The 26,100-nt window shown below is 33.3% G+C and overlaps 1 non-coding gene and 1 pseudogene across 1 annotated transcript; both read right to left on the bottom strand.

The window, feature by feature from the left end:
- Nucleotides 1-1,776: 1,776 nt before the first annotated feature.
- On the bottom strand, nucleotides 1,777-1,882 carry LOC124896409. The gene has a single exon (XR_007052772.1). It is a non-coding gene; the product is annotated as a small nucleolar RNA R71 (small nucleolar RNA).
- A 17,175-nt stretch (nucleotides 1,883-19,057) lies between these two features.
- On the bottom strand, nucleotides 19,058-24,859 carry LOC124896153 (annotated as a pseudogene).
- Nucleotides 24,860-26,100: the final 1,241 nt, after the last annotated feature.

Below are 26,100 nucleotides of genomic sequence, written 5' to 3'. Positions count from 1 at the left end.
GAGGTCAATATTTGAGCTGGTATTAGCCAGGGGAAGTGATTGTATGCATTTTTAACTTTGTCATCTAGTAAGCTACTACTTAATTTCTCATTTAATCATATGATTTAATACTCATTCTTTGAGTTTTGTTGAGACTATTTATGGTACTAAATTTAGCCTTGATTATGCCAAATTTGGGGGAAAATGATCCTTGCATTAAGAGGGACATTGTGATGATTTTAGTTTTATGATTCAACAAGCATTGCTCCACATGGGATTTTTTGTTTAATTTTTTACCCAGAGCATAAATATGAAATATGTGTATCATTATTCTAGTTTTGATGCATAAATCATAGTTTTGATAGTGTAGCAGTGGTCAAAGGCTTCTCATAAGAGAAAAGCTCCAGAGTAGAGGATTTCTCAAGCTTTCGGTTGTGTCCAGGTAGGCTAGGGCTACCTATCTCTTAGACCGTGCTTCATTATAGTATTAGTGTAGTATTAGGCTGGCTATATGTTGGTACTTATGGCTCAATTATCATTTTAGCATTTACTAATCAATTTATCTGATTAAGGGTCTTTTTTGGTAGAAGTTGGCTTTATTTTCCCCTTTATATTAGCACATGCTTATTCCTTAGGATTAGTCTTAGTAGTCTTAGTGCCTTGGTATGTTACTGAAAATCATTAGACTTGGTTTAGATAGATACTTCCCTTGGGTTGGGTTTTTAGGACTGGTAGAGGGCCCTACGAATAAGTGGAAAATTTGCCATTTTTTAATATCCAAATCCTTGCACACTACGATAAATCAATTATGTATATGAAGCAAATACTTTATTGAAATGAATTGATTTCCTATTTTTGTGAATTTGCAAAAAGTTTGATGAAAATGCATTTAGACAAAGCTGAAAGGTAAGAAATGAGCAAGAGGAGCAAAAGCTAAAGATTAGCCCCAAAAGATGAACATTAAATGCTATAATTGCACTTTGAGGGTCGTGATCATGATAGGTAAAATAGTCAGACAGTGACAATCACAAGGTGACTGTTTCGATCGTGGGAGTCACGATCGCTACTAGCTAGGAAAGTTTCAAAGGCAAATTGGAATTTCAAAGAGCTAAGTCCCAAAATGCAAAAGGCAAAACCCTTAATGTTTTTCAGCATCTTTAGAATTTTTTCAAATTTGGAGAGTTAAACAAGTTTGTGAGTGAGAAGAAAATTGTGGAGTGTTCCTAAGAGATAATTTAGCTTTGTTGATTGAATTTGAAGTTGGAGATTTTAGTTATTTTGCTTTTCAATGAATGAGTTGAATGCCAATTTGGGTATTCTTGTATCTTTAATTTCATGAGTAGCTAAATTCATATCATAAAATTATGCTTTATTAGGTGGTAGATAATGTGTGAGTGTTCATTGTTAGTCCAAATAACTAGTTAATTGTTTTGGATTTCACTTTTATCCCATGTTTGAATTGAGAATTGAGAGTCAAAACTCTAATTGCCTAAGAACTCCATATCATCCTTGGAAGATGGATGTTTGTGAACAACAACTTGAATTTTCTTAATTCCTAGCATCATTATAGAAATAAGGGTGTTAGATGAATTAGCTATTTTCATAAGAATCATCTTAGAAATAAGGTTGCTAGTATGAGGTAATGGATTGGTAAACTTGTCACGCTCAAGAGGTTTTTCCCGTTTTATTTGATGTGTGAAGCGGTTTTATGGTTGAGATCTCTACCCACTGGATCTATTATATCTTGGGTCTATGGAGGCCCTTTTGGATAGATATTACCCTCTTGTAGAATGCTCTATATAAGAGACAAAATCATAATTTTTTGTCAACTTAGTGGTGAGCCCTTATATGAGGCATGGAAAAGGTTCAATAACAAACTCATGCAATGCCCGAACCATGAAGTGCCGGATAAGATGCTTCTCCAAATATTTTATCAGGCATTGGACCAATGTGAATAAAATAGTTGTTGATAATGCATCCGGAGGGTTTCTTGTTAAGTTTTCATATGGATTTGCATCAACTTTGATCGACCAAGTTACAAAACAAATTATGGGCGGGGGGCATTCCTAGGACTCTAAAGTTACCATAGGGTCCTTGTCGTATCTTATGTCAACAAAGAGCAAAGAAAAAAGGATGGGGAAAGGGATGAAAATATGGCCAAGGTGATAACCCAACTAGATATCCTTACGAAACACGTGATGGGAGAACCTTCAAAAGTGATTAATGTCGTTTGCTCTAAAGGTGCCAAGGTTATGATGAAGATGAAGCTAAGGCATTCGATTAAGAGATATGGTTCTTGGCAAACCATCCGAGGGGTTCCCACCTAGCCTACCAAAGGCAAGGCAGAAATCAAGGTTAGAATAACTGAGACCGGGATCGTGATTGGTGCGATAGAGAGACGGATGAAGACTGAGATTTAAAGGAAAAGGATAGAGAATATGATAGATATATACCTACTCATGATCATTTTAAGGACAATGAATCAAGATTGGTAGACCCATAAAAAATTAAAATCGAAGATGTCCTTGCCCAAATTTTAATGCATATTGAAGGTACCAACAAAAATAGTAAGGGATTAAAAAGTGACTTCTCTTAGTTAAACAAAACGATCACATCTCATTCGTTTTCCATTAAGCAATTGGAGACATAAGTGGGCCAAATTTCAACCCAACTCAATGTTAGGCCAAAAGGAGGTCTACCTATTGACAAAGTGGTCAATCCTAAGAATGATGCCTATGTTATGGAAATCATCAGTATAAGTGGTAAAAATCTTGGAGAACATGTGGTTGAGGTTGATAAAAAGTCTCTTGATGAACAAGCAAGTGCAAAGAGGGAGCAGTTTGAAAAATTAAGTGATGGTGCTCCAACATCTCATAAAGTGGGTAATGAGGAACTAATGATAGTTGAAAAGAAGGGTGATAAGGATCAAACTCCTAAAGTGATTGATGGTGATATAAAAAATGTGGACGAATCTCAAAGTGTTTCATTGCTCCCAATGAAAATTTCTCTACCCTTTCCACAAAGGTTAAAGAAAAAAGATTATAATGCCATGTTCAAAAAGTTCTTCGCAAAAGTTAGCAACCTCTCAATTAATATTCCATTGTTAGAAGCTCTTCAAGAAATTCCAGGGTATGCTAAGTCAATAAACTACTCGATTTCAAAAAAGTGACTTATGACTTGCAAAAGTAATGAAGTAACTCATAGTTGTAGTGATATCATATCAAATTCCATGGCGGAGTAAGAAAAAGACCTGGGGGCATTTACAATTCCACACACCATCGAGACATACAAATTTGAAAAGGCATTGTGTGACCATGGAGTTAGTACAACTTGATGCCATATGTTATGTATCAAAGGCTAGGATTGGGTGCTCCTACACATATTACCATAAGACTCTTGATGGCGGACTATTCAATTAAAAAACCGGTGGGCATATTATATGATGTGTTGGTTAATGTTGACCGATTCATCCTTCCATTAGATTTTGTAGTCCTTGATTGTGAAATCAATTATGAGATACCAATAACACTCGGGAGGCCATTTTTAGCAACTGAAGGAGATCTAATTAATATAGAGTGTGGAAAGATGAAGTTTTGGGTACATCATGATAAAGTCTCTTTTTGTGTCTGAAAAACTAAAAAGCAACCAATGAAGTTACAAGTGGAGTATGTGATTGACGTTGTGGATGCGGAAGTAGATCTTAGGTCATCTCACCCCAAGGAAGTAGATCTTAGTTTCATACTTAGTATCCATATGATAGATACTGTATGAACATATTTTTTTTGACACTCGTGCAACTGAACTCAGAATGAAATTCCAAGCGCCTACGTACCTCAGTAAAGAGGATCAAGTCACAACGTAGTTCTGGGTGAGTGTTTTTTTCTTGTCTCCTAAATTTTGCCTAGGCCACCTCTTTTGAGGTTTTCAACCTAGCGGACTTTCATTTTCTTTTTGAGTTGTACATAATTTATACTCTTGAAGTCCAAGAGTGTACATGCAGTTTATACTCGTGCCTTAAGTAGTGTACATGCAGTTTATACTTATGTCTTAAAAAGTGTACATGCAGTTTATACTCGTGCCTTAAGTAGTGTACATGCAGTTTATACTTATGTATTAAAAAGTGTACATGCAGTTTATACTCGTGCCTTAAGGAGTGTTATCTTCCTTTAAGAATAGTACTTCTTCAAGAACTTGGCATTGATGGGGCCAATCCTCATGCCATCTGCATCGACAAGCTTGTAAGCACCGTTTGAATATGTCTCTTGTACGACATATGGTCCATCCCACTTTGGGGTGAATTTTCCCCCAGACTTATGAGAAGTGATAATTGGCCTTCTTACTACAAGGACTTGATCTCCAACTTGGAAACACCTTAAGAGAACCCTTTTGTTGAAAGAACGAGATACCCGGGCTTGAAAACATTCAAGATTTTGTTGAGCCTCCAGCCTCTTCTCGTCAAGATCTTCTAACTTCTCAAGACGTAACTTAGCATTTTCTTCATCAGTGAGCCCTTCTAGAATGGCCAGTCTAAAAGAAGGTATTTGATGCTCAAGTGGTAGAGCTCCTTCAACTCCAAAAGTAAGTGAGTATGGGGTTGCTTTTATCGGTGTACGGTAAGTTGTCCTATATGCCCACAAAGCTTCTTCCATCCACTCATGCCAGTCTCATTTGGATTTGGAGACGACTTTCTTCAACAAGTTGCATAAAGTCTTATTGAATGCTTCGGCTAGACCATTGGCGGTAGCATGGTACATAGAAGATTTGTGTTGCTTGAAACCAAAGAGGTCACAAATTTTTTCATCAACTTGTTATCAAATGGATTTCCATTGTCAGTTATTATGTACTGAGGGATTCCAAAGCGGTAGACGATATTCACTCAGATGAAGTTCGCAACATTTTCTTTATTTACTTCCTTGAGAGCAACAGCTTTGGCCCATTTTGAGAAGCAATCTATCGCGGCCAAGATGTATAAGTGTCCACCAAAAGACTTTGGTAGTGGACCAACAACATCCATTCACCAAGTATTGAATGGCCAAGACACTGCAGTTGGATGCAGCACCTTTGGAAGTTGATGTATGAAATTTGCATGGAATTGGCAAGTTTTGCATCTTCTAGCATAGTCCAAGCAATATTTTACCATCGTTGGCCAATAATATCCCATCTTTTAATGTGAAAATGGAGCTTCGGTCCAGACTGATGTGATCCACAAACTCCCGAGTGCGCTTCTTGCAAATCTTGAATTACTTCTTCCTTTCCCAAACACCGTAAGAGTACTTCTTCAAATGATCTTCTGTACAGTGTGTCTTTGTAGTAAAGGAAGGAAGGTACACGACGACGAATGTCAGTCTTTCTCCTTGGATCTTCTGGAAGTATCCCATAACATAAGTAATCAATGATAGGTTGCCGCCAATCTTCTTTTATTGCTTCAAACACGGCAACGAGATATTCAACCTTGTTTTCTACATCATCATCTGACGGCGGTACTACCCATTTTTGGCGGATAGTAACTCGCGTCTGATTTGGAAGAGTTAAGGTTGAGGCCAAAGCAGCTAAGGCATCAGTTTGCTTATTTTCTCTCCTTAGCACATGTTCGAGGGTTACTCCTCCAAGACACCCCATTAACTTTTGTGCATAATCATGATATGGTCGTAGCTCAGGCTTTCTAACTTTATAGCTTCCCAAAAGCTGCTTGATCACCAATTGGGAGTCACCAAATACTTGTAATTGCAGTTTTTTTATATCAACTGTCATCTCAAGTCCAAGAATTAAAACTTAATATTCAGCAACATTATTAGAGCAATGATTTGTTAGGGTAAAAGAGTATGGAATGACCTTTTCTTATGGAGTGATGAACACTACACCAGCACCAGCTCCATCTCGATGTGCGGCACCATCAATGTACATCTTCCATGGGGATCTAACTTTAACAACCATTGCATCTTCATTAGGGAGTTCATCGCTCAGCTCCTAGTCATTAGGTATTAGGTGATCTGCTAAGAAGTCAGCCAATGCTTGTCCTTTTACAGCCTTTTAGGGAACGTACACAATCTCAAACTGTTGAAATTAAAGGTACACAATATCTTGGGAATCCGATGGGTGATCTTTTTATTTCCTTACCTTCGGTATGTAACGAAGAATGGGAGTTGCCTTTTTTTTTGTAAAAGCGACACCTTCTTTATTTGAAGTAGAGAGAGGTTTCTTGGTGGCGACTTTTTCAATAATAACCGCGACCTTCTTAGATACAAGATCATCACACTTGGTCTTGGTGACATCTTTAACCCTTTTCTCATCCATAACATGTTTTTTAAGTAGAAGTTTGCATCGGTAAAATATGACTCAGCCTCAGTGAATGGCTTATCATCGGCAACTATCTTTCTTTCCACTCCATCTTCGAGGTACTTCAAGCATTGATAGTAAGAGGATGAGATAATTTTGTTCCCATGCACCCAAGGCCTACCAAGCAATATATTGTATGAAGTTTTGGCATTGATCACATGCATCAATGGGTTTGATTGAAAATCATCCATATGAATCCCTAACTTGATACATCACATGGCCCTCTAGCCCCCTTGATTAAAGCCTTGGATCATTATATGGCTTTTGTCCAGTTCGCTAGTAGCGATGCTAATTTCTTTTATCGTGCGGATAGGAAGGATGTTAACTCCAGACCCCTCATCTATCAAGATTCTATTAATCTTCTTTCCTAAAATTTAACCCATCAAGTATAAGGGACGGTTATGTAGGGCCTCACCAAGCAGAAGATCGTTATTTGTTAATGTGATTTTTACATCACACACATGTTCCTCTTCGCCAAGAGTTTTAGCAAGCTTTTCGGAAGGTGAAGGAACTTCCATGGGTAGATTCTTACCTTTTGTCCCCTCTTTGGTCGTATTAAAACAAGACACCTCAAGGTTGACTTGGGCAGTGTTTACACGAAACCAACTCGATAAGAATTCCTCTAAAGTCACTGGACGGCAAGGTTTTTGGTGGTGAAGCTCAGTCGCCCTCGTCTGAAGCTCAGTCGCCCTCGTCTTCTTTGGGAATTCAACCAACTTCTGTTTCCTTGGTTTCTTTACCATTCTCCTTCTGGTTGGCTTCTCGGATGACTCATTTTGCAGACTCATCCTCCTGCGTCTGTGCCTCGTTACCAGAGTCCAACCTTCATCATTGCCTTTGTCAACTAAAGACCTATCAGGCTTTAATATTTTCTCATTATGCTCTTCGACACATGTTTGGACTAGGTCGAGAGAGCCAAAAGTAATAGATATTTGATGAGAACTGGCCGTCTCATCATCGAGGAAGATCTTCTTCTCTTTTGCTAGTTGCATGACTTTATATTTAAAGATAAAGCACTTTTCCAGAGGATGACTTATGAGCCTATGATATTTGCAATAATTAGGGTCATTGGTCCTTCCAGCTTCATTGGGATGCTTCATCTCTGGGAGTTCAATGAGATTATGCTCAAGGAGTTCATCGAAAATCTCAGAATCAAGAAAGGGATATTCCTTTTCTTATATCTCCTTTAAAGTTTTTTTATTCGGACGTACTTCAGAAGTCGTCTTCACTTTTTGCTTCTTGCTTACCTTTGTAGTGACCTTCACAGGAGACACATCAACATTCATGGACTCCTTATTTTCATTTTTGGGAAAAAACTTTCCCCATCTTTTGGGTTCCTGCTTTTTCTTTCCCCTTCAAGGTATGAATAAGCGCTCCTTCCTTTCCAGCGGAAGACATGCTCAACTCCATGTCATGAGCATGAGTATCTAACTCTTCAAAGGCTTTTGGTTTAATTCCTTGCGAGATGTAGAGAAGTCCCCAGTGCATTTCTTGGACGCACATCTCTATTGCAGAAGTTTCACTAAGCCTATCGCTGCAGTTTAGACTGACATTTTTCCACCGATTGATGAAGTTGATGACTGGCTCATCCTTTCTTTGCCGAGTATTTGTGAGCTCTATCATGCTCACTGTATGCCTTTTGCTATAAAAAATAATTTAAGAACTCATGTTCCAATTACTCCCAACTATCCATGGAGTTAGGCTCGAGGACTGTATACCAATCAAAGGCATTTTCTTTTAGGGAATGAACAAACTATTTGATAAGATAGTCACCGTAAGTTCCAACATTATTACATGTCTCGACAAAGTGTGCGACATGTTGTTTTGGGTTACCTTTGCCCTCAAATTGTTGAAATTTGGGGGATTGATAGCCATCAGGCATTTTGAGGCTATCTATTCTTGCAGTGTAAGGCTTGGCATATGCAAGGGAAGACTTGGTGACAACTTTATACTTGTCTTTGAGGGTCCCTTCAATAAATTCCCTCAATTGCCCAATCGGGATCATTCTCTCAGCAGAAACTTGCACCTCTTTAGTCGATGGTGTTTGTTTCACAGAATTTTCTATCTCATGAACCTCTGGAGCTTTTCTCGGTGCATGGATAGATTATCTGTCTATCAATTCTTCCGCCCTATCCACTATTTTATCAATCCTAGCTTCTTGATTCTGAACATAGTTGGTCAGGCCTTCAATTGCCTTTGTCATATTCGCAAGTTGTTCCTCCATAAACGAGGCATCTGTTACTATTACTTGCATAATTACCAGAGACATTGGAGAGTAACATGGATTGTCACATAAGTTGATCCTTAAAGTGCTCAGCTTCTGTGGTGTAAGTGGAGATGACTCATTTGTTAAACGACCATCACTCGCCAGAGTATTTGGAACCGGAATGCTCAAGTAGAGCTAGAGTCTTCTTAACCGATCCTGCCATACTGCTTCCTCCTTCCAAAGTACTTTTATTGGACTTCGTTCTTTTTGGGGTTGAAGATCCAATAACTGAAGCTGGAATGGACGATACTGGATGTGTTTGTTGTCCTAGCAAGCCTGCCTTGCTTCTTATGATAGCTCCCAGGCTTCCGAAAGTAACACCAAGGATGCTTTCTACTTTAGCAGAGAACTTTGAATCTGCAGCCTTGGAAGCAGTTGATTGAGAATTGACCTTCTTGAAAGTCATTTCGTTGTTCTTAAAGTTTGAAGTATGAAAAGTTGAGATGAGAGGTAGAGATTGTTCCACTGGGTGTACCAGAATTTATTGGACAATAAAATTTCAAGACCAAAAAATAAATAATTCGAGACAAGAAAAATATTGCTACAATCGTTTTACTAATTTCAATGCGAGTGTTACAATCTCTATGAATCCTCTGATTCATCTTTTCAAATATAAATTCAAGGGCTTCGAGCTTGATTTTGAATTTGAACTTGATTTCTTGATTTAAGGGACTTGATCTTGACTTGTGCTTGAATTCAAGGGTTTTTGAGCTTGTTCTTGAATATTGCGGTCTTGATCTTGAATCTTGATGAACTTGATTTGAATGTTTGAGCTTTTCAGAGAAATTGTGGAGTTTGATCCACGAGCTTTCTCTTGCTACTTGTTAGAGATCTGGGGGGTCCTTTTTTCTGAATTATGAGGCCCCTATTTATAGTTGTAGGAAATGAAGAGTCATGATGAATATGGATTTCCTTTGATTAATCAGATTTAAGTGATATGGCGCCTTTTATGGGCTTTTATTTCATGGGTCTGCTGCATCAGTTTGACATATGGCACGGTCTTATTGGCTCTTTCACTTGACTTGGCATGCCACGTCATTTGACATGTGGCGCTTATTTGGGCCTCTAGAATATGATAATATTTTGGGCTTAGTAAAGTGGGCTCATCATTTGTAACCCAAATTAATGGACTAACCCAATAAATTTTGGGCTTTATTTAAATCCATACCTATTTGGACTTAAATAATTAATTCAATTATATTAATCCGTAATATTTATTCGGAATTAATATATTTTGAATTTAATATAATCTGAATTTTGTACAGATTTAAATTTAATAAAATTGCATCACCCACAGGCCCATTTATAGGCCCAATATTATAATTTCAAATATATTTATATGTATTTAATTAATTTTTCAAAAAAAATGGTAATTAATATTTTTGAATAAACACAATAGGAAATGTAAGTACAAATACACTATATGATAAAATATAACTTTTTTATATTTATAGAATCAAATTATAACTTACAATTTATTTAAGGTTTTATAATTAACATTAAAATGTCACACATTCTAATGCTTATTTTAATATCAAGTCAAACACATTCTCGTAGATTAAACAATTGTAATGTTTTTCATTTTATACTTTATTTAAAAATTATACACGAGAATATATAAAAATTATAAATATCTATTTTTTAATATTTTATATAGAATCATACGAAGCAATAAAGGATACCAATCCTTACATAAATTGATTATAAATACATTTAAATTCATTTTATGGGTGTTTAACAAACGAAAATAAGGACCTATTGGATGAACGTTTTAATGAATCATAATATTAAAGGATTTCCTTTATGACTTGTCTTCTATGCGTTAAAAATAAATGATTAATTTAATATAGTGAGTAAGAAATTTCTTTTTAAGTGACTTGCCTACCCGATGAGGAAATTTAATACCTCAAATAAAGAGAATCAAGAGAATTAACAAAAGTTAACATGATAGATACTATTTGAATTGAGACATGGGATATATTAATATAAACATTCTGATATAATGCATTTAATGTTTTTTACTAAATATTAAAATAGACTTATAGTTAAGGTGTGTGGAATTCGTGTGAAATGATTAAATTATTAATGACATTGAAAAGATTCTAATAAAATAACCATTATATCTATTTTTTTCATTTAAAATAGAGTTGTAGTGGGGTCAACATAAAAAACTATACAAAAATATTTTAAAAATTATGGAAACACCATTATAACCTTGGTTATATTTGTAATTTCTACCTTAAATATAAATTAACTATCAATAATTTTAGGCAAAAAATTATAAAAAATAATAATGAATGTTACATTCAAAAGTAACTTATTTATTTCGTGGATTTAGTTAAGAGGGGAGAAAACTCGTTTGAACACCACAATTCAAAAAATATTAAAATGTAACAAATTTCAGATATAATTTACTTTAAATTTAATATTATTCTTCCCATTTGATTCAAGTATATTATTTAAATTTATATTTAATAAAAAGATTATCACATAAATTCTCATACATCATAATAAAGTATGAACAAAATTTACAACTTATAAAAGGGAATGAAAATGAGTCTTATGTATTAGAACCAACACAAAACTTTTATAAAAGCTTGTTAAAGAAGTTGTAGCGTTCATATAAGATATTTTACAACTTTGGGATAGGATTGACATTTATCAAAAGAGATTTCATTTTATTTTTTTTTGTCATTAAAAATTGATTAGAATTGATCAAAAGATTAAGTTGATTTGATTTGTGCCCAAAATTGATCTCAAATCATACGAATACTTTATATATTTTTGTTTAGAATTAAATTTCATATTCTGTTATGGAAGTTTTATAAGTATACAAGAACATAGTTATATTTTTTTCTAGATATTTCTATTCTAATAAAATAAAAGTAAAAATTACACATACTCAAAAAGAATTGAAATTTAGATAATATCCCACTAAAATAGATTAATTATTAATTTACAAAACATATGTCTTTATAAATTATGCTAGAAAAAATGTGGGATCCACCTTAAATATAACATCATTAGGAAACACTTGGCATTTGGGCAAGATGTTTGACTATTTTATCATATTTGAAATTTAGAACCCGTTTGGATAGGCTGAAAAAAAGTGGTTAAAAAAGTTCTTTAAAAGTGTCTTTGAGAGTGATGAACTTATTTTAAAAATAAACAGTTAAGTGTTTGGATAAAAGTGCTGAAATTTAAAAAAGTTATTGATGTGTTTGGTAAATAATGCTTTTAAGCACTTTTTTTTATCAAAATGCCTGAAATACCCTTATATATATATATATATATATATATTAAAAATATTTTCACGAATGACTATTAATTTGTGCGCTAAAAAATCATTTTTTAAAAAGTTTAAGTGTTGAATGTTTGTGTATGAAAAAGATAGTTATATATTAAAAGATTATTTGTTTTTTCATGGTTATGTTAAGATTTCGTATAACGTTGATGTGCAATTAAAAGATTAGTTGTTTCTTCATGGTTATGTTAATAATATTTATTTCAAATATTATTTTAATTTTCTTATATTGCATTGTTGAGTTTATCGTGATATAATGGTGAAATATTTTATATTTGACATTATATAATAGTATTAGAAAATGACACATCTATTCAAACGTTATAAGTATTTGTGTAAATTGAAGTTTGAACTTTGAAATTAATAAAGATGGGCAAGAGAAATGTGAAGAGAATTTGGACAATTGTGATAATTGGCCAACAGTTAGTATAATTGCTTATGTGAAGAGAAATGTTACAGATTTTGTCCTTGGTATAATTTGAGAGAAACGTGAAAAGAAATGTTACATATTTTGTCCAATTAATTGCCCACTAATTATTCTCTTCACATAATTGTCCACTAAGGAATAAACCAAATTATACTAACTTGCTAATGTGAAGAGAAATGTTAACTTTTCATTCAAACAAGTAAATCTTCTTTCCCGCCAATCGAGCACCAATAAATGAAAATTATAAGGACACCAATAAATGAAAATTATAAGGTCAAAAAATTCAATTGCTTGGTCAAATGTAAATAGATTATAAGCTAGAAAAAAATAAGCTAGGATTTGCTACTTCTTGTTTTTTGTTTAAAAAAGGCCAAAATTAACTTTTTTTAATTTCTATTTCTATTTTATACTTCTTATCTTATCTTATTACTACTAATAATAATAATAATAAGATAAGATGAGGGTCACTCACAGCTTGTCCTTACCAGTGGCGCGGTATTAATACCATTCTAATTGGGGTTATAGATTGGACCCCAACTCAGCTATAATAGCTTATTAGGGGCATGTCGATTAAATGACTACTTCCCACAGTCTTAGTCTCAGTAAAAGAACTCAAATAGTTTTTTAGAATCAGGACTGTTAGAAACAGTCACTCAATTAATATGAAACTCATGTTATCAGTATTCAGATTCAGTATTATCATGATTTTAGTTATAGTTCACGTATTCATGCATGTATTCTCACGCAGTCATATTTATGTTCATGTCAATCAGCTATAGTTCATGCATATGAACCCTTGCATTTAGTTTACCTCACTTGCGTACTAGTACATTCTCACGTACTGACGCATACTTTTATTTTGCGCTATGGTGTTTTATGTCATAGGTTAAGAAGCACGAACTCCATAGCATCAGTAGCATTCCAGTTTCAGCAGTCAGACTAGCAGTGAGTCCTCATCATTCGATGATGTTATTATTTGATTATTTCATTCTTTCAGTACTTAGTTTATTTCAGTAGTTGGAGTTAGTTGGGGACATGTCCCATCAACTCCTTATTCAATCAGTTTTTTAGGCTTTCAGACTATAGCATGTTCAGGCAGTTATTTTAGTCGTTTTGGTATTGATATACCGTATTTTTCAGATGTTATATTTTATCAGATATTTGAACCTTATGGCCTTTCAGCCTTTTATTTTGTATTTATATAGTATATTATGCAGTGCTCAGGTACAAATATCAGTCATAGGTTAGCTTGTGGTCCTTCGGGGTCATGAGCATCATGTAGCATTCCGAGTACCAGATTCGGGGCGTTACAGATAGGTAGGACGATAAGAATTTCTAAAGGCGTTAGTTTTATCCTTTTTTAGTGCACCTTTAGGTTAGCAACCAGCTTAGATGGGGCAAAGCGGGTAATCATTTGGAAGTGATGATCTCCAACATATATTACACAACTTATGACATTGTCACTTGTCTAAGAATTCGGTCAGTGGGTTGGATAATGATTAAACAAGTTGGGTTTTTGATTCGAATGAAACCAAAAGCATTTCCTTTGTTCGACTTTTTGATTTTATTATTTTATTTTTATTTGCTTATCTATTTGGGGTAGTTAGTTTATTTAAGCAGTCCCCTTTGCTATAATTTATGAAATTCTCTTTTTTTCTTTTATTATTCTTTTATTAATTCTTGTGTTGTTTACCACTTAGGTAATTATCAAATAAGAATAACCAAATAACATGTTTGTTTATTAATTACTTTATCACTTAGTTAATATTAAGTTAATAATAATCAACCTTTATTTGATCACATAGAAACTCCACGTAAAATATGAATTCGGCCGAAAATCATCTTTGTGGACCTCGAAAGGTGCTTAACACATTTCTTTCGAGGTAATTTGAACCCTTGCCCAAATTTCTGGTGAACTAAGACTAAATAACAAAATAGGTTCGTAGTTAGCCTAGACTGGTGCCCTAATGCACCTTAATATGTTAGGTGATACCTCTTCACACTCCTCTCAAACAATCCCAAAGAGAGTTTCTCATGTCGAATCCCGCTTTTCGCGAGAAAAATGAGGCGCGACAATAATTTTAGTCACCCAAACCTTCACTTATATATAGCAGTAAATAAAATGATTACACATGCATATAGACATACATCGATTTCAAAAATATTTATTGCATCATAAAATTATCGAAATACCTTTGGTAGTCATTTAATAAGGAATAAAAAGATATTTATAAAAAATTACTACCATGTATAATTCAATTACAAAGGTCTAAATAAAAATATTATTAAAATAATACATGAGGACAAAACTAATAAATATAAAAAAAAATAATATGCATGTGTAACCATTTTATTGCACCATAAAAATGACGACAAAAATTTGTCTTTTGTGGTACTACAAAACCTCTACTTATATATATTAGTAGAAAAATAAATATAATATAATATAATATAATATAATATAACATGTCAGCGAAGTTAGATCTTCAACATAGATATAAGAAAATTTTTTAGCCGAACATAGTCACGGCTGGACTATGGTAGAAGTTTAAGTAAATGAATATAAGTAGTAAAGAGATATGTACCTGGCTAGCCGGGAACCAAACTGAAATAGTAGTAAACAAGTAGCTTCTTCTTTATTTAATTCTTGAATATATTACAAAGAGAGAGAGGGAGAGAGAGAGGTTTTGAAAAATAAAAGGAGAGAATTTCTGAACTCTTGCCTCTTCTCAGGAATGAGGCGCCTATAAATAATAAAAAAGAGAATCTTGCACAGTAATAGATGGGTCCCTGTGCACAGTGATTTTACTATTACAAAGAGGAAATTGTTACAGTTATATCTTATCCATTATTCATATCTTATCCATTAGTCATGTGTTGTCTTTTCCTTTCCATTTCTTGATGAATGCTTCAGCTTTTTGTGAATCAGTAATATCTTCAGTATTTGTTTCGGTACTATTCATTGATATGTCTGAATTTTGCTCAACAGTTTGAAGTAATTTATCTCTGACCTCTGATAAATATTCTTCTATCATTTGCATTTTATTGCCGTCATGTGTAGATATTCTTCGAGAAACATAGTTAAGACTCCTTTCTTCCACCAAAATTGATTTTTTGGGAGTTTTTTCATATTCAGCAATTTTCTTGACTATTTCCTCCCGTTGGTCATGACCGTAGGTGAGTTTAGTCTCTGGATCTTTCCAAAGCAATTTGTCCCAGAAATTATAATAAAATATTCGGTATAAGGCTGGAATTTGTTGAGTGTCATAGCCTATTTCTATGGACCAATGATGGATCCAAGGGATAGAGAATTCTATATAGAAATACATTTGATCAATAGTATCGATTTTACAAATATGATCTAAAAGATATAATTCGATTAAGAAAGGAGAGGACCTTTTCCATGAGTAATATAAAGAAGAATATTCTGGAGGTAATATTTTGACCGTAGGTCCATGTTGAGATCACCATTGAATAAACCAGTTTGGGATAGGTTTTTCAAATACTTTAGCACAAATTTTTATGAACCAAGTGTGTTTGTGCTTATAATTATTATAATATAATACTTGAGAAAAGACTTTAATATAATCCCAGTAAGTGAAATTGGCAAGTGTTTGGCCCATTGGTCCCATTGGCATAGATCGTTGAGTCATTGACGAAATTCCCCATTCTTCAATAGGAATAAGTTTTTTAATTACCATTTTAGAGTATCCATGAACTCCAGGGGTAGTTTCTCCGAGGGGGCTGTGATCAAAGGTTGCACTGAAGGATTGCACTAATATATGTTCATAATAAGTTTGAGTTTTGTATGATTCGCCAATAAAATATACGTTGGCAGTAAGGTAATTTTTGAGTAGTCTCCATGCTTCTTCAGAATTTTCTTGTCCGGGAATATGCTGATTTTCAATATATAATATAAGTTCTCTAGCATCCAGTTTTTCATATGAAGGCTTATCTTCAGAATTTTCTTGAACTATGGACGCAAAAGAATCTGCAGTTTTTTGTTGATCTGATAGATAAGATTACAGTTGTTTGTATAATGGATGATTTTCAGGAATGTCTTCTAAATATACAGAAGAACCAGTATTTAGAGTTTTGGATGATGAAGATTTATCTCGAGGAATTTTTTAATTAATTAAAGTTCTATTTCCTTGCTGCAATATAGGGAAATTAGAACTTGCTGAGCTATATCCAGAATTTCTTCGATCAAAATATGAAGGGTTTGTTCGTCCTCCTTGATATGAAGAGTTTTGATTTCTTCCACCTCGTCCTCTACCTTTGGCGAGTTGCCAAGGAGGATCCATACTACATTAATAATCAGGAATTTGATCAGCATACCATGACATATATTCAGAGAGATCTTCATAAAGTGTGTCCTTTGTGATAAGGTCCTCAATGACTTTCCGTAGTATGAGCATGTGTAAATCCATATTTAGAGGAAATGTTTTTATAAAGGTGATTAAGAACTTTGCAGAGAAGAAGTGTAGAAAGAACTTCATTATATCTGTAAACATTAATCACTTAAGTCAATATCAAACCAATAAATTTCTTTTTCAAGGAATTCGTCGTGGTGAACAAAATTTTCTTCTTCTATTAGGCTACGAATTAGAGTTTCTAAGATAAGAAAATAAATATCTTCGTTTAGAGGAATGCATTTGATAATAGTTATTATAGTTTTCTCAGAGAAGAAGTATGTATAAAAATTCATGTTAGATATTCTCGAGATAGAAAATCAGGCAAAGAATTTTCACTACCCTTTTTATATTGTATTTCATAATCAAAAGGGGCTAATTGAGCTTGCCACCGCGCAAATATTAATTTAGAGGCATCATGTTTGAAGTCTTTATTAAACATAAATTTGACGGATTGAGCATCAGTTCTAATTATAAATTTTTGGTTATACAAATCATCTTGGAATTTTAAAACGCATTTTACAATAGTTAACATTTCATGGGCTACCATGGCGTATTTTTTCTGACTTTTCGTCCATTTACAAGAATAAAATCGAATCAAACATTCGGTCTTCGTATGGGGATTAACTTATTTAAGTATTCCGCCATATCCAATATTTGAAGCGTCAGTTTCAACGATTTTTAAACAGTTAGGGTTTGCAATAGAAGTACAAGGAAGGGTTTGAACTCTGTTTTTAATTAATTTGACTAAATTAGTGTGTGCTTGAGTCCAAGGAGTTTTGTGATCCTTTTTTAGTCTATCATATAAAGGAGCTAAGTCTCTAGACAAATTTTTATAAAAAGGGGAAATATAGTTAAGACTACCGAGGAACCTTTGAAGCTGTTTTTTATCAGTAATAATATCAGGGAATTTTTTAGCAAATTCTAGAACTAGTTGTATGGGTTCAATAGAAACTTGAGAAATATTATGTCCTTAAAATCTAATATTTGTCTGAAATAAACTTATCTTTGGTTTAGAGATGACTAAGCCGTTTTGAATAATTATTTGTTTAAACATATGCAAATGTTTAAAATGAGACTCAAGGGTTTTTGAAAATACTAAAATATCATCAATATAGACAATGATAAAGTCCATATAGGGATTAAAAGTGTCATTCATAATCTTTTGAAATTTGGAAGGAGCATTCTTTAAACCAAATGGCATGACATTCCATTCACACTGTCCAAAAGGGACATTAAAAGCAGTTCTATAAGTATGATTTTTATCAATTTGAATTTGCCAATATCCAGATTTTAAATCAAATTTAGAAAATATATTAGCATCATATAATCTGGAAAGTAAGTCCTTTTTATTCGGTATAGGGTATCGAATCCATTTTAAAACTTTATTCAGAGGTTTATAGTTTATAACTAGTCGAGGTACTCCTCGTTCCTTTTCAGCAGCATTATTGACATAAAAAGAGGTACAAGACCAAGGAGATTTTGAGGGTTTTATAAGACCCTTTTGTAAAAGATTATCAATTTCTGTCTTACAGAATTCCACTAACTCTGTATTTATTTGACGGGGTCGAGATTTTATAGGAATCTTTTCTTCACTAAAGTCATTTTCATAAGGAAGAGAAACAATATGCTTCTTTCGATTCCAGAAAGCATTTGGATGATCCGCACAAATATCAAGAATCAATTGATTAGAAATCATTTTTATTTTTTCTTGGACTTTTACTGATTTTAAAGTATCAAAAATATTAATACTCATTAGTTCCAATTGTAAAAAATTAATTTGCTTTTGTTTCATATTGATAAGGGTATTTATATCTCTTGTTACAGGATGAGTAACAAAAGGATAAGAGATTTGTTTATTCTTATAAGTAGCCTTAAAATCATTTATATCAATATGTGTATAAGGATAGATAGCATTTATAAAAGGTGTTCCTAAGATAATAGGAGGATATAACTGATTTTTTACTAAAAAGAAGAAATGAGGAATGCAGACTTTATCTCGACATATATGAGTATTTGGTAATTTATAGTTGATATCAAGAGTATGACCAGATGCAGATTTTACTATTTGAGTAGTTTTTTTCAAAATACCTAGTTGGAATTAGTCCTTCTTGAATACAACTAACGCCAGCACTACTATCAATCATAGCAACATTAGTGACAGAAAATTCCTTATTTATCAAAATAGTGCAATTTATATACCATTTATGAGCTGTAACTATTTGCATCATCCCCAAGAAATAATCCCTTTTCAAATCTTCTGTTGGACTAAGTTTATCAATTTCATCATTTTCAGAGTATTCCAAATCCTTATCTTTTCCTTTTGAGGTAAAAGAAGTTTCAGAGATTTCAATAATCTTTTCTTCAATTTTTGAAATTCTATGATCGGAGATCATCTGATTTTGTTTTAAGGAAACAATTTCCCTTTTCAATTGTTCAACTTCGATTTTTAAATCATTAAAGGTAGTATCTCTACCTGGGGTTTTACTCAACGCAAGACGTCGATTAACTTCGGCTAAGGAATAAGACATGTGATGATTATCAAAAGAGTTATCTTTAGAAATACTAGTATTAGCAGAAGTTTTTTGAGTAGCAAAATTAAGGATTTTTTCACGCAGTTTTTCATCAGTAACTTCTTTTAGTAATTCGAGAACATTTTCAGCAGTAAGAGTTTGAACATTTAAATCAAGATCTTCGAATTGTGCTTGAAGTTTATACATCATTTCATCACAATTGCAAACATCATTATCACAGTCATTACATTTATTAACCTGATCAAGCTCACTATCAAAATTAGGTAATTCAAAATCATCTTCAGATGTAGAATCAGATTCGGAATCAGAGGTATATAATAAATTATAAACTTGGTCATGAACTTCTTCAGAAAGTCCTAAGGACTTGAGTTTTTGTAATTTGCAGTTTGGAGCTATATGACCATACTGGTTACACTTATAGCATTTAATTTTGGCTAATTCTCTTTTGGATCTATTTTTCGTGAATCTAGTAGACTTACGAAAGGATTTTCTAGTTTCACGTTCTTCCTTGGTTCTATGCCTAGAACGTTTATTTCTATAGGATTTATTAGGCTTGGAATATCTTTGGGGTTGTCGTACGAAGGGTTTATCCATACCAAATTGCTCACAAAAGTCTCCTAATTGGGATTTTTCTCTGAGTTTATCAAGCTTAATTTGTCTAGCTAATTTCAACTCGTTGCAAAGGGCTAAGCCTTCTTGAGTACAAGCTACAATAAGCTGACCATAAGTTTTTTCTGACTACTGGACTTCTCCATAAGATCCTCTAAGAGATTTTCTAACTCTTTCAGCAAATAAAGGTGGAAGGCCATCAATGAATTTAGCTTTTCAATGGTCATACTTACTTTCGGGTAAATCCATAACCCTACTAAGAAAGGTATCTTTATACCATCTAAATTCGCCTAAGTATTTACATTTTAAACCATTAAGAAGGGTCCTAATGTTTTCATACTGATTAGTAAATCTTCCTCCAAAATATTCAATAACTGTAAGCATAAGGGTATAGACAGCATCTGAACGTCCTGCCCAAAGAGGTCGGCCTAGATTATCTTTCCCGGGTTTGTCATTGGTGGCATTAAAAATAGCCTCGCGTTTATCATCGTCCAAGAAATTATCCCACCAGCCTCGAAGTTGGCCAGTAAATCCCGCAACAATCATTTTACAAATTGTTGGGTCAGTGCGATTGGCCCAATTTTTTGGCGAAGCAGTGGCTGTGGCAATAGTAGCATACATGGACATACGATGGATAAGAATAGAGATTTGTCGGTCAGATAATCCGTCAATATTCCATTCATAAATGGCTTCTCCACTATAAGAAGTATTTGTCTAATTCCATTCCCTTTCCTCTATCAGAACATCTTGAGGAGTTGGGCGTGGATAATATGCAGTAGACATACGGGGAATATCAGCGTATTTCTTTCCCGGTTGTTTCTTAATCATACCTTTTAGCTTATTTAGCTCGGAAGAGATTACATCTCCAGTATTTTGAGTAGACTCAATATTATCAGCAAAATTAGACTCAAGATTTTGTACAAAATCATCAAAAATATTAAGACATTGAATGTTTAAACGAGAGAATTTTTTATCTAAGAGTTTCTCTAATTGGTCTAATTTAGAAACTTTTTCAAATCCTTCTATTTCAGGAGGTCTTTGAATACAAGGTTTTGATAAAATATATCCTTCTTCATCAGTGATTTTGGAAGTAGAAGGAATGTTAGAGAAATTCATCTGGGTGCTAAGTTTGTTAACTAACTCAATTAATTCGTCAAGTTTTTTATCAAGAGAGGAAATGTGTTCTCCTAAAACCTTAACATAAAGACTCAAACAATTATTTTGGATGATAAGGTTATTTATTTCAGAAACAGTAATTTTTCCCACATCTTCACTGATAAACTTTTGAAAAGCAGAAAAAGTCATGCCAGTATTATTGGGTAATATAAAGGAAGACTGAGGAGGATAGAGTGTTTGAGTAATTGTGCCATCAGAATTTTGATAAGATCTTTCGATTATTTTGACATATGACGGTAAATATGCAGACATGAACCATGGTACAAAGAAAATAATTTTATTATGTAAAGCACAAATTTCATAGAATTCTTCTAAAATATTTCGTAATTCATCAGGAGTATAAGTTTCAAAAAACCATGTCCTAAAGGTTTTCCATTTTTCAGAAAAAAATTCTTTCTGAATATATTTTCTTGCCTGAGAACCAGGACTAAAATCAATAAGTTGTGTCATCATGGTTAGACAGAATTGATGTCAAAATACATTTCAGATGGGGTAGGATTTTCATTATCAAAATCTTGAACTATATTAGTTTTTGAGTTGATTTTTATCTTTTCTACACCTTTAGGTGTAGTATGCGAATCTGCAGAATTAATAGTATGCAAAGATGCCGCTCGATTCCTAGTTGGACCATACTGAGGTTCTATAGGAGAAATATGATGAATAGAAGGAAGTCTTCGTGGTATTGAGAAAGAATTTCTATAGACTGGGAGATTACTATCAAATTGTAGACAAATTCATCCATCTGGATTTTGAGTTACTTGAGTTAACTCTGAATTAGTCACATCGTCCGCCAATTGTTTTGGGGAAGTGACTGAATTTAAAATCCATGTTTGGGGGAAATCAATTTCATCCCATCTAATAGGTCTTCGGGTAGTGACCCTAGATTTTATAAAATTAGTTTCAATAAGTATAGTGCAATCAGAATTATCATCAAGGATTTAGAGTTGATAATAATCTATAGTATATGCGGTAAGATAATCCTATTAGTTCAGATCCAGGGGCATAATCATATCCATGAGTTTTCACATTTAAGGTTAAAGCATGAAGAATATTTACATCAGTTAGAGATAATTGTAAATTTGGCTGAGTATTAAAATATACAGGACCATAAGCAAGAGTAGATTCAATAGATCCCATTAAGGATTTTCAAAAATTTAGATTTCTAGCATCACGCAAAGCAGCTAAAAATGTTTCAGGGAGACCCTAAATAAGCATGATATTGATATTTTTAAACGTAATTATAATTATATGCATATTGGCTTAGTACAAATTGCCTCATTTACAGGATCTCTTAGGTTGAGGTATGCCACTCAGCCTACCAGACCATATAATAATATCGGATTAAGCCTAAGTCGGAAGACCGAACCAAAGCACCAACCGAAATAGAAAAGAATCTTAAGTAGTTTTATGACTGTATGGACTCTTTTACCCAAACATGGGGCCTATTAGAGATTTAATAACCTTATGTTGAACCTGTGTGTCTAGAAGTTCTAATTGTGCGGAAATTCGCCCTTTTCTTAACAATACGAGCTAGAGAAGCACAACTTACTAGACGGTGTCACAGAGACAAGGTTAACATAAGTGTATTGAACTCGACTGTACCTCCATTTTGGAACCAAGTCAAGAAATTAAAAAGATTCTTTTATATTTTGATAGAGTCTGGAGCTTTCATATATAAACAAATAATAAAAATCACCAAACAATCTATTGCTTTAAATGCTGATGAACAAACTATTAAACTACTTAATCAAAATGATATTGATATATTTAAAAACTATTATAATTTTATGCTTATTGGCTTAGTGCAAATTGCTTTTAAACCCTTAACTTTAAAGGGACTTCCATAGACGTTTCTAGCTGCACTGCGCGATGCTAGAAATTTAAATTTTAGATAGTCTCCGGTGGGATCTATTGAGTCCACTCTTGCATATGGCCCTGTTTATTTTAATACTCAACTAAATTTACAATTATCTTTGACTGATCAAAATATTCTTGATGCTTTAACTCTAAATGTAAAAATCCATGGTTATAATTATGCGTTCGGATCTGAACTTATATGTTTATCTTATCGTATTTATTACCGCTTATTATCTGTAATGAATCCTCAATGTAAATTGGTAGATAATGCTTCTGATTATACCATTCTAATTGAGACAAATTTTGCAAAATTCAGAGTCACTAAGAGAAGACCTATCAAATGGGATGAGCTTAATTTCTCAAAAATATGGATTTTAAATTCATTCATTTCTCCAAATCAACTTGCGGACTATGTGACAAATAAAGAGTTAACTCATGAAACTCAAACTACTGACGGGAGAATCTGTCTACAATTTGACGATAATTCTACTATTTATAACCGAAATTCCTTTTCTATACCTAGAATGTTGCTTGCTATGCATCATATCTCCCCAGTCAAACCAGTTTATGGTCCGGCTAGGAGTCGTGCTGCATCCTTGCATACTCTAAACACTGCTGATTCACATGATCTACCTAAAAATGTAGAAAAAATTAAGATCAATCCTAAAACAAATATAGTGCAAGATTTTGATAATGAAAATCCTACTCCCTCTGAAATGGAGTTTGATATTAATTTTATTTAATCATGATACCACAACTAATTGATTTTAGTCCTGGTTCACAGGCAAGAACTATATTAGAAAAGAATTTTTTGGTGAAAAATGGAAAACCTTTAGGACATGGTTTTTTGAAACATATAGTCCTGATGAATTGAAAAATATCTTTGAAAAATTCTATGAAATGCGTGCATTACATAATAAAATTATTTATTTTGTGTCATGCCAGACCCCACTTTGTGAGAATACACTGGGTCTGTTGTTGTTGTTGTTTTGTGCCATGGTTTATGTCTGCATATTTGCCTTCCTATGTGAAAATCGTTGAAAGATCTTATCAAAATTGTGATGGTACAATTACTCAGGCAATTTACCCTCCTCAATCTTCCTTTGTATTACCTAATAATACTGGAATGTCTTTCTCTACTTTTCAGAAATTCATTGATGATGATATTGGAAAAATCACTATTTCTGAAATAAATAATCTTATTGCTCAGAATAACTATTTGAGTTTGTATGTTAAAGTTCTAGGAGAACATATTTCTTCTCTTGATAAAAAAACTTGATGAATTAACTGAAATGGTTAAAAAGCTTAAAGATAATACGAAGTCATCTGATATTTCTTTTACTTTAGAAAGCAACGCAGATGATTTAATATTGTCTAGACCCTGTATTCAGATACCTCTTGATATTGAAGGATTTGAAAAACCATCTCATATAGAATAATTGGAAAAATTGTTAGATAAAAAATTCTCACATTTGAATATTAAACCCCTTGATTTGTCTGATGATTTTGTCAACAATCTAGAGTCTAATTTTGCTGATACTCTCGAATCTACTGCAAATGTAGGAAATACAATTTCTTTCAAGCTCAATAAGCTCAGAGGAATAATTAGAAAGTAACTGGGGGAAAATATGTTGATATTCCCCATATGACTGCCACTTATTATCCATGACCAACTCCTCAAGATGTTCTAATAGAGGAAAGGCACTGGAATCAGACTAATATGTCTTATAATGGTGATGCAATATATGAATGGAACATAGATGGATTTTCTGATAGGCAAATCTCCATTCTTGTTCATCGTATGTTAATGTATTCTACCATAGCAAAAGCCACGGCATCTGCTAAAAATTGTTCAAGATGTAATGATGAAACTATTTGTAAAATGATAGTTGCTGGTTTTACTGGCCAACTTCGTGGTTGGTGGGACAACTTCTTAACAGCAGAAAAAAGAAATGCCATTTTTACTGCTAGGAATAACACTCCTGGCCAAGATAACTTGGGAAGACCTTTACTTGCGAGTAGAGAAGATGTTGTATATACCCTTATGCTTACCATTATAGAACATTTTGGAGGTAGATTTACCAACCAATATGAAAACATCAGAACACTCCTTAATGGTCTTAGATGTAGAACCTTAGGAGAATTTAGGTGGTATAAAGATACCTTTCTAAGTAGGGTTATGGATTTACCTGAAAGTAAGTATGAACATTGGAAAGCAAAATTCATTGATGGTCTTCCCCCTCTTTTTGCTGAAAGAGTGAGAAAAACACTTAAGGAATCTTATGGTGAAATAAAATTTGTAGAACAGACTTATGGTCAGCTTATAGCAGCCTGTACTCAAGAAGGCTTAGCATTGTACAATGAGTTGAAATTGGCTAGACAAATTAAGTTTGACAAGATTAGAGAAAAATCCCAACTAGGAGATTTTTGTGAGCAATTTGGTATGGATAAACTAGTTTCTACTAAGACAGGGAAAAGCCAAAGATATTCTAAATCTGATAAACCTTATAGAAAGAAACACTCTAGAAATGGAACCAAAGAAGAGCGTGAGACTAGAAAAAACTATCGTAAGTCTACCAGATTTATGAAGAATAGATCCAAAAGAGATTTAACAAAAATCAAGTGCTATAGGTGCAACCAATATGGTCATATAGCTCCTAATTGTAAACTTCAAAAACGTAAGTCTTTAGGACTCTCTGATGAGGTGCATGATCAAGTTTATGGTATATTATATACTTCAGGTTCCGAATCTGATTATAATTGTAATTCTGAATCTGAAAATGATATTGAATTGCCTAGTTCTGATAGTGAACAGGATGATGTTAATAAATGCACTGATTGCAATAATGATAAATTCCATTGTGATGAAATGATGTATAAATTGCAATCACAGTTTGAAGATTTAGACTTAAATGTTCGAACTCTTACTGCTGATAATTTTCTTGAATTATTAAAAAAATTCTAATGAAAAGCTTCGTGAAAAATTTATCAATCTTGCTGCTAAAAGATCTACTGATAGTACTGTCAGTACTTCTAAAAATTACTATTATAAATGCTGATGATGATTATTATATGCCTTATTCTTTATCTGAGGTAAATAGAAGACTTGCTTTGAGTCAAACCCCAGGAAGGAATACAACTTTTGATGATTTAAAAATAGAAGTTGAAAAACTGAAAAAAGAAATTATCTCTTTAAAGCA

Source organism: Capsicum annuum, chromosome 2 (assembly GCF_002878395.1).
Source record: "Capsicum annuum cultivar UCD-10X-F1 chromosome 2, UCD10Xv1.1, whole genome shotgun sequence".
In the NCBI taxonomy this organism is placed as follows: Eukaryota; Viridiplantae; Streptophyta; class Magnoliopsida; order Solanales; family Solanaceae; genus Capsicum; species Capsicum annuum.
Note: the sequence above shows the minus strand (reverse complement) of the source record. Positions and strands in the feature narration are given on the sequence as shown.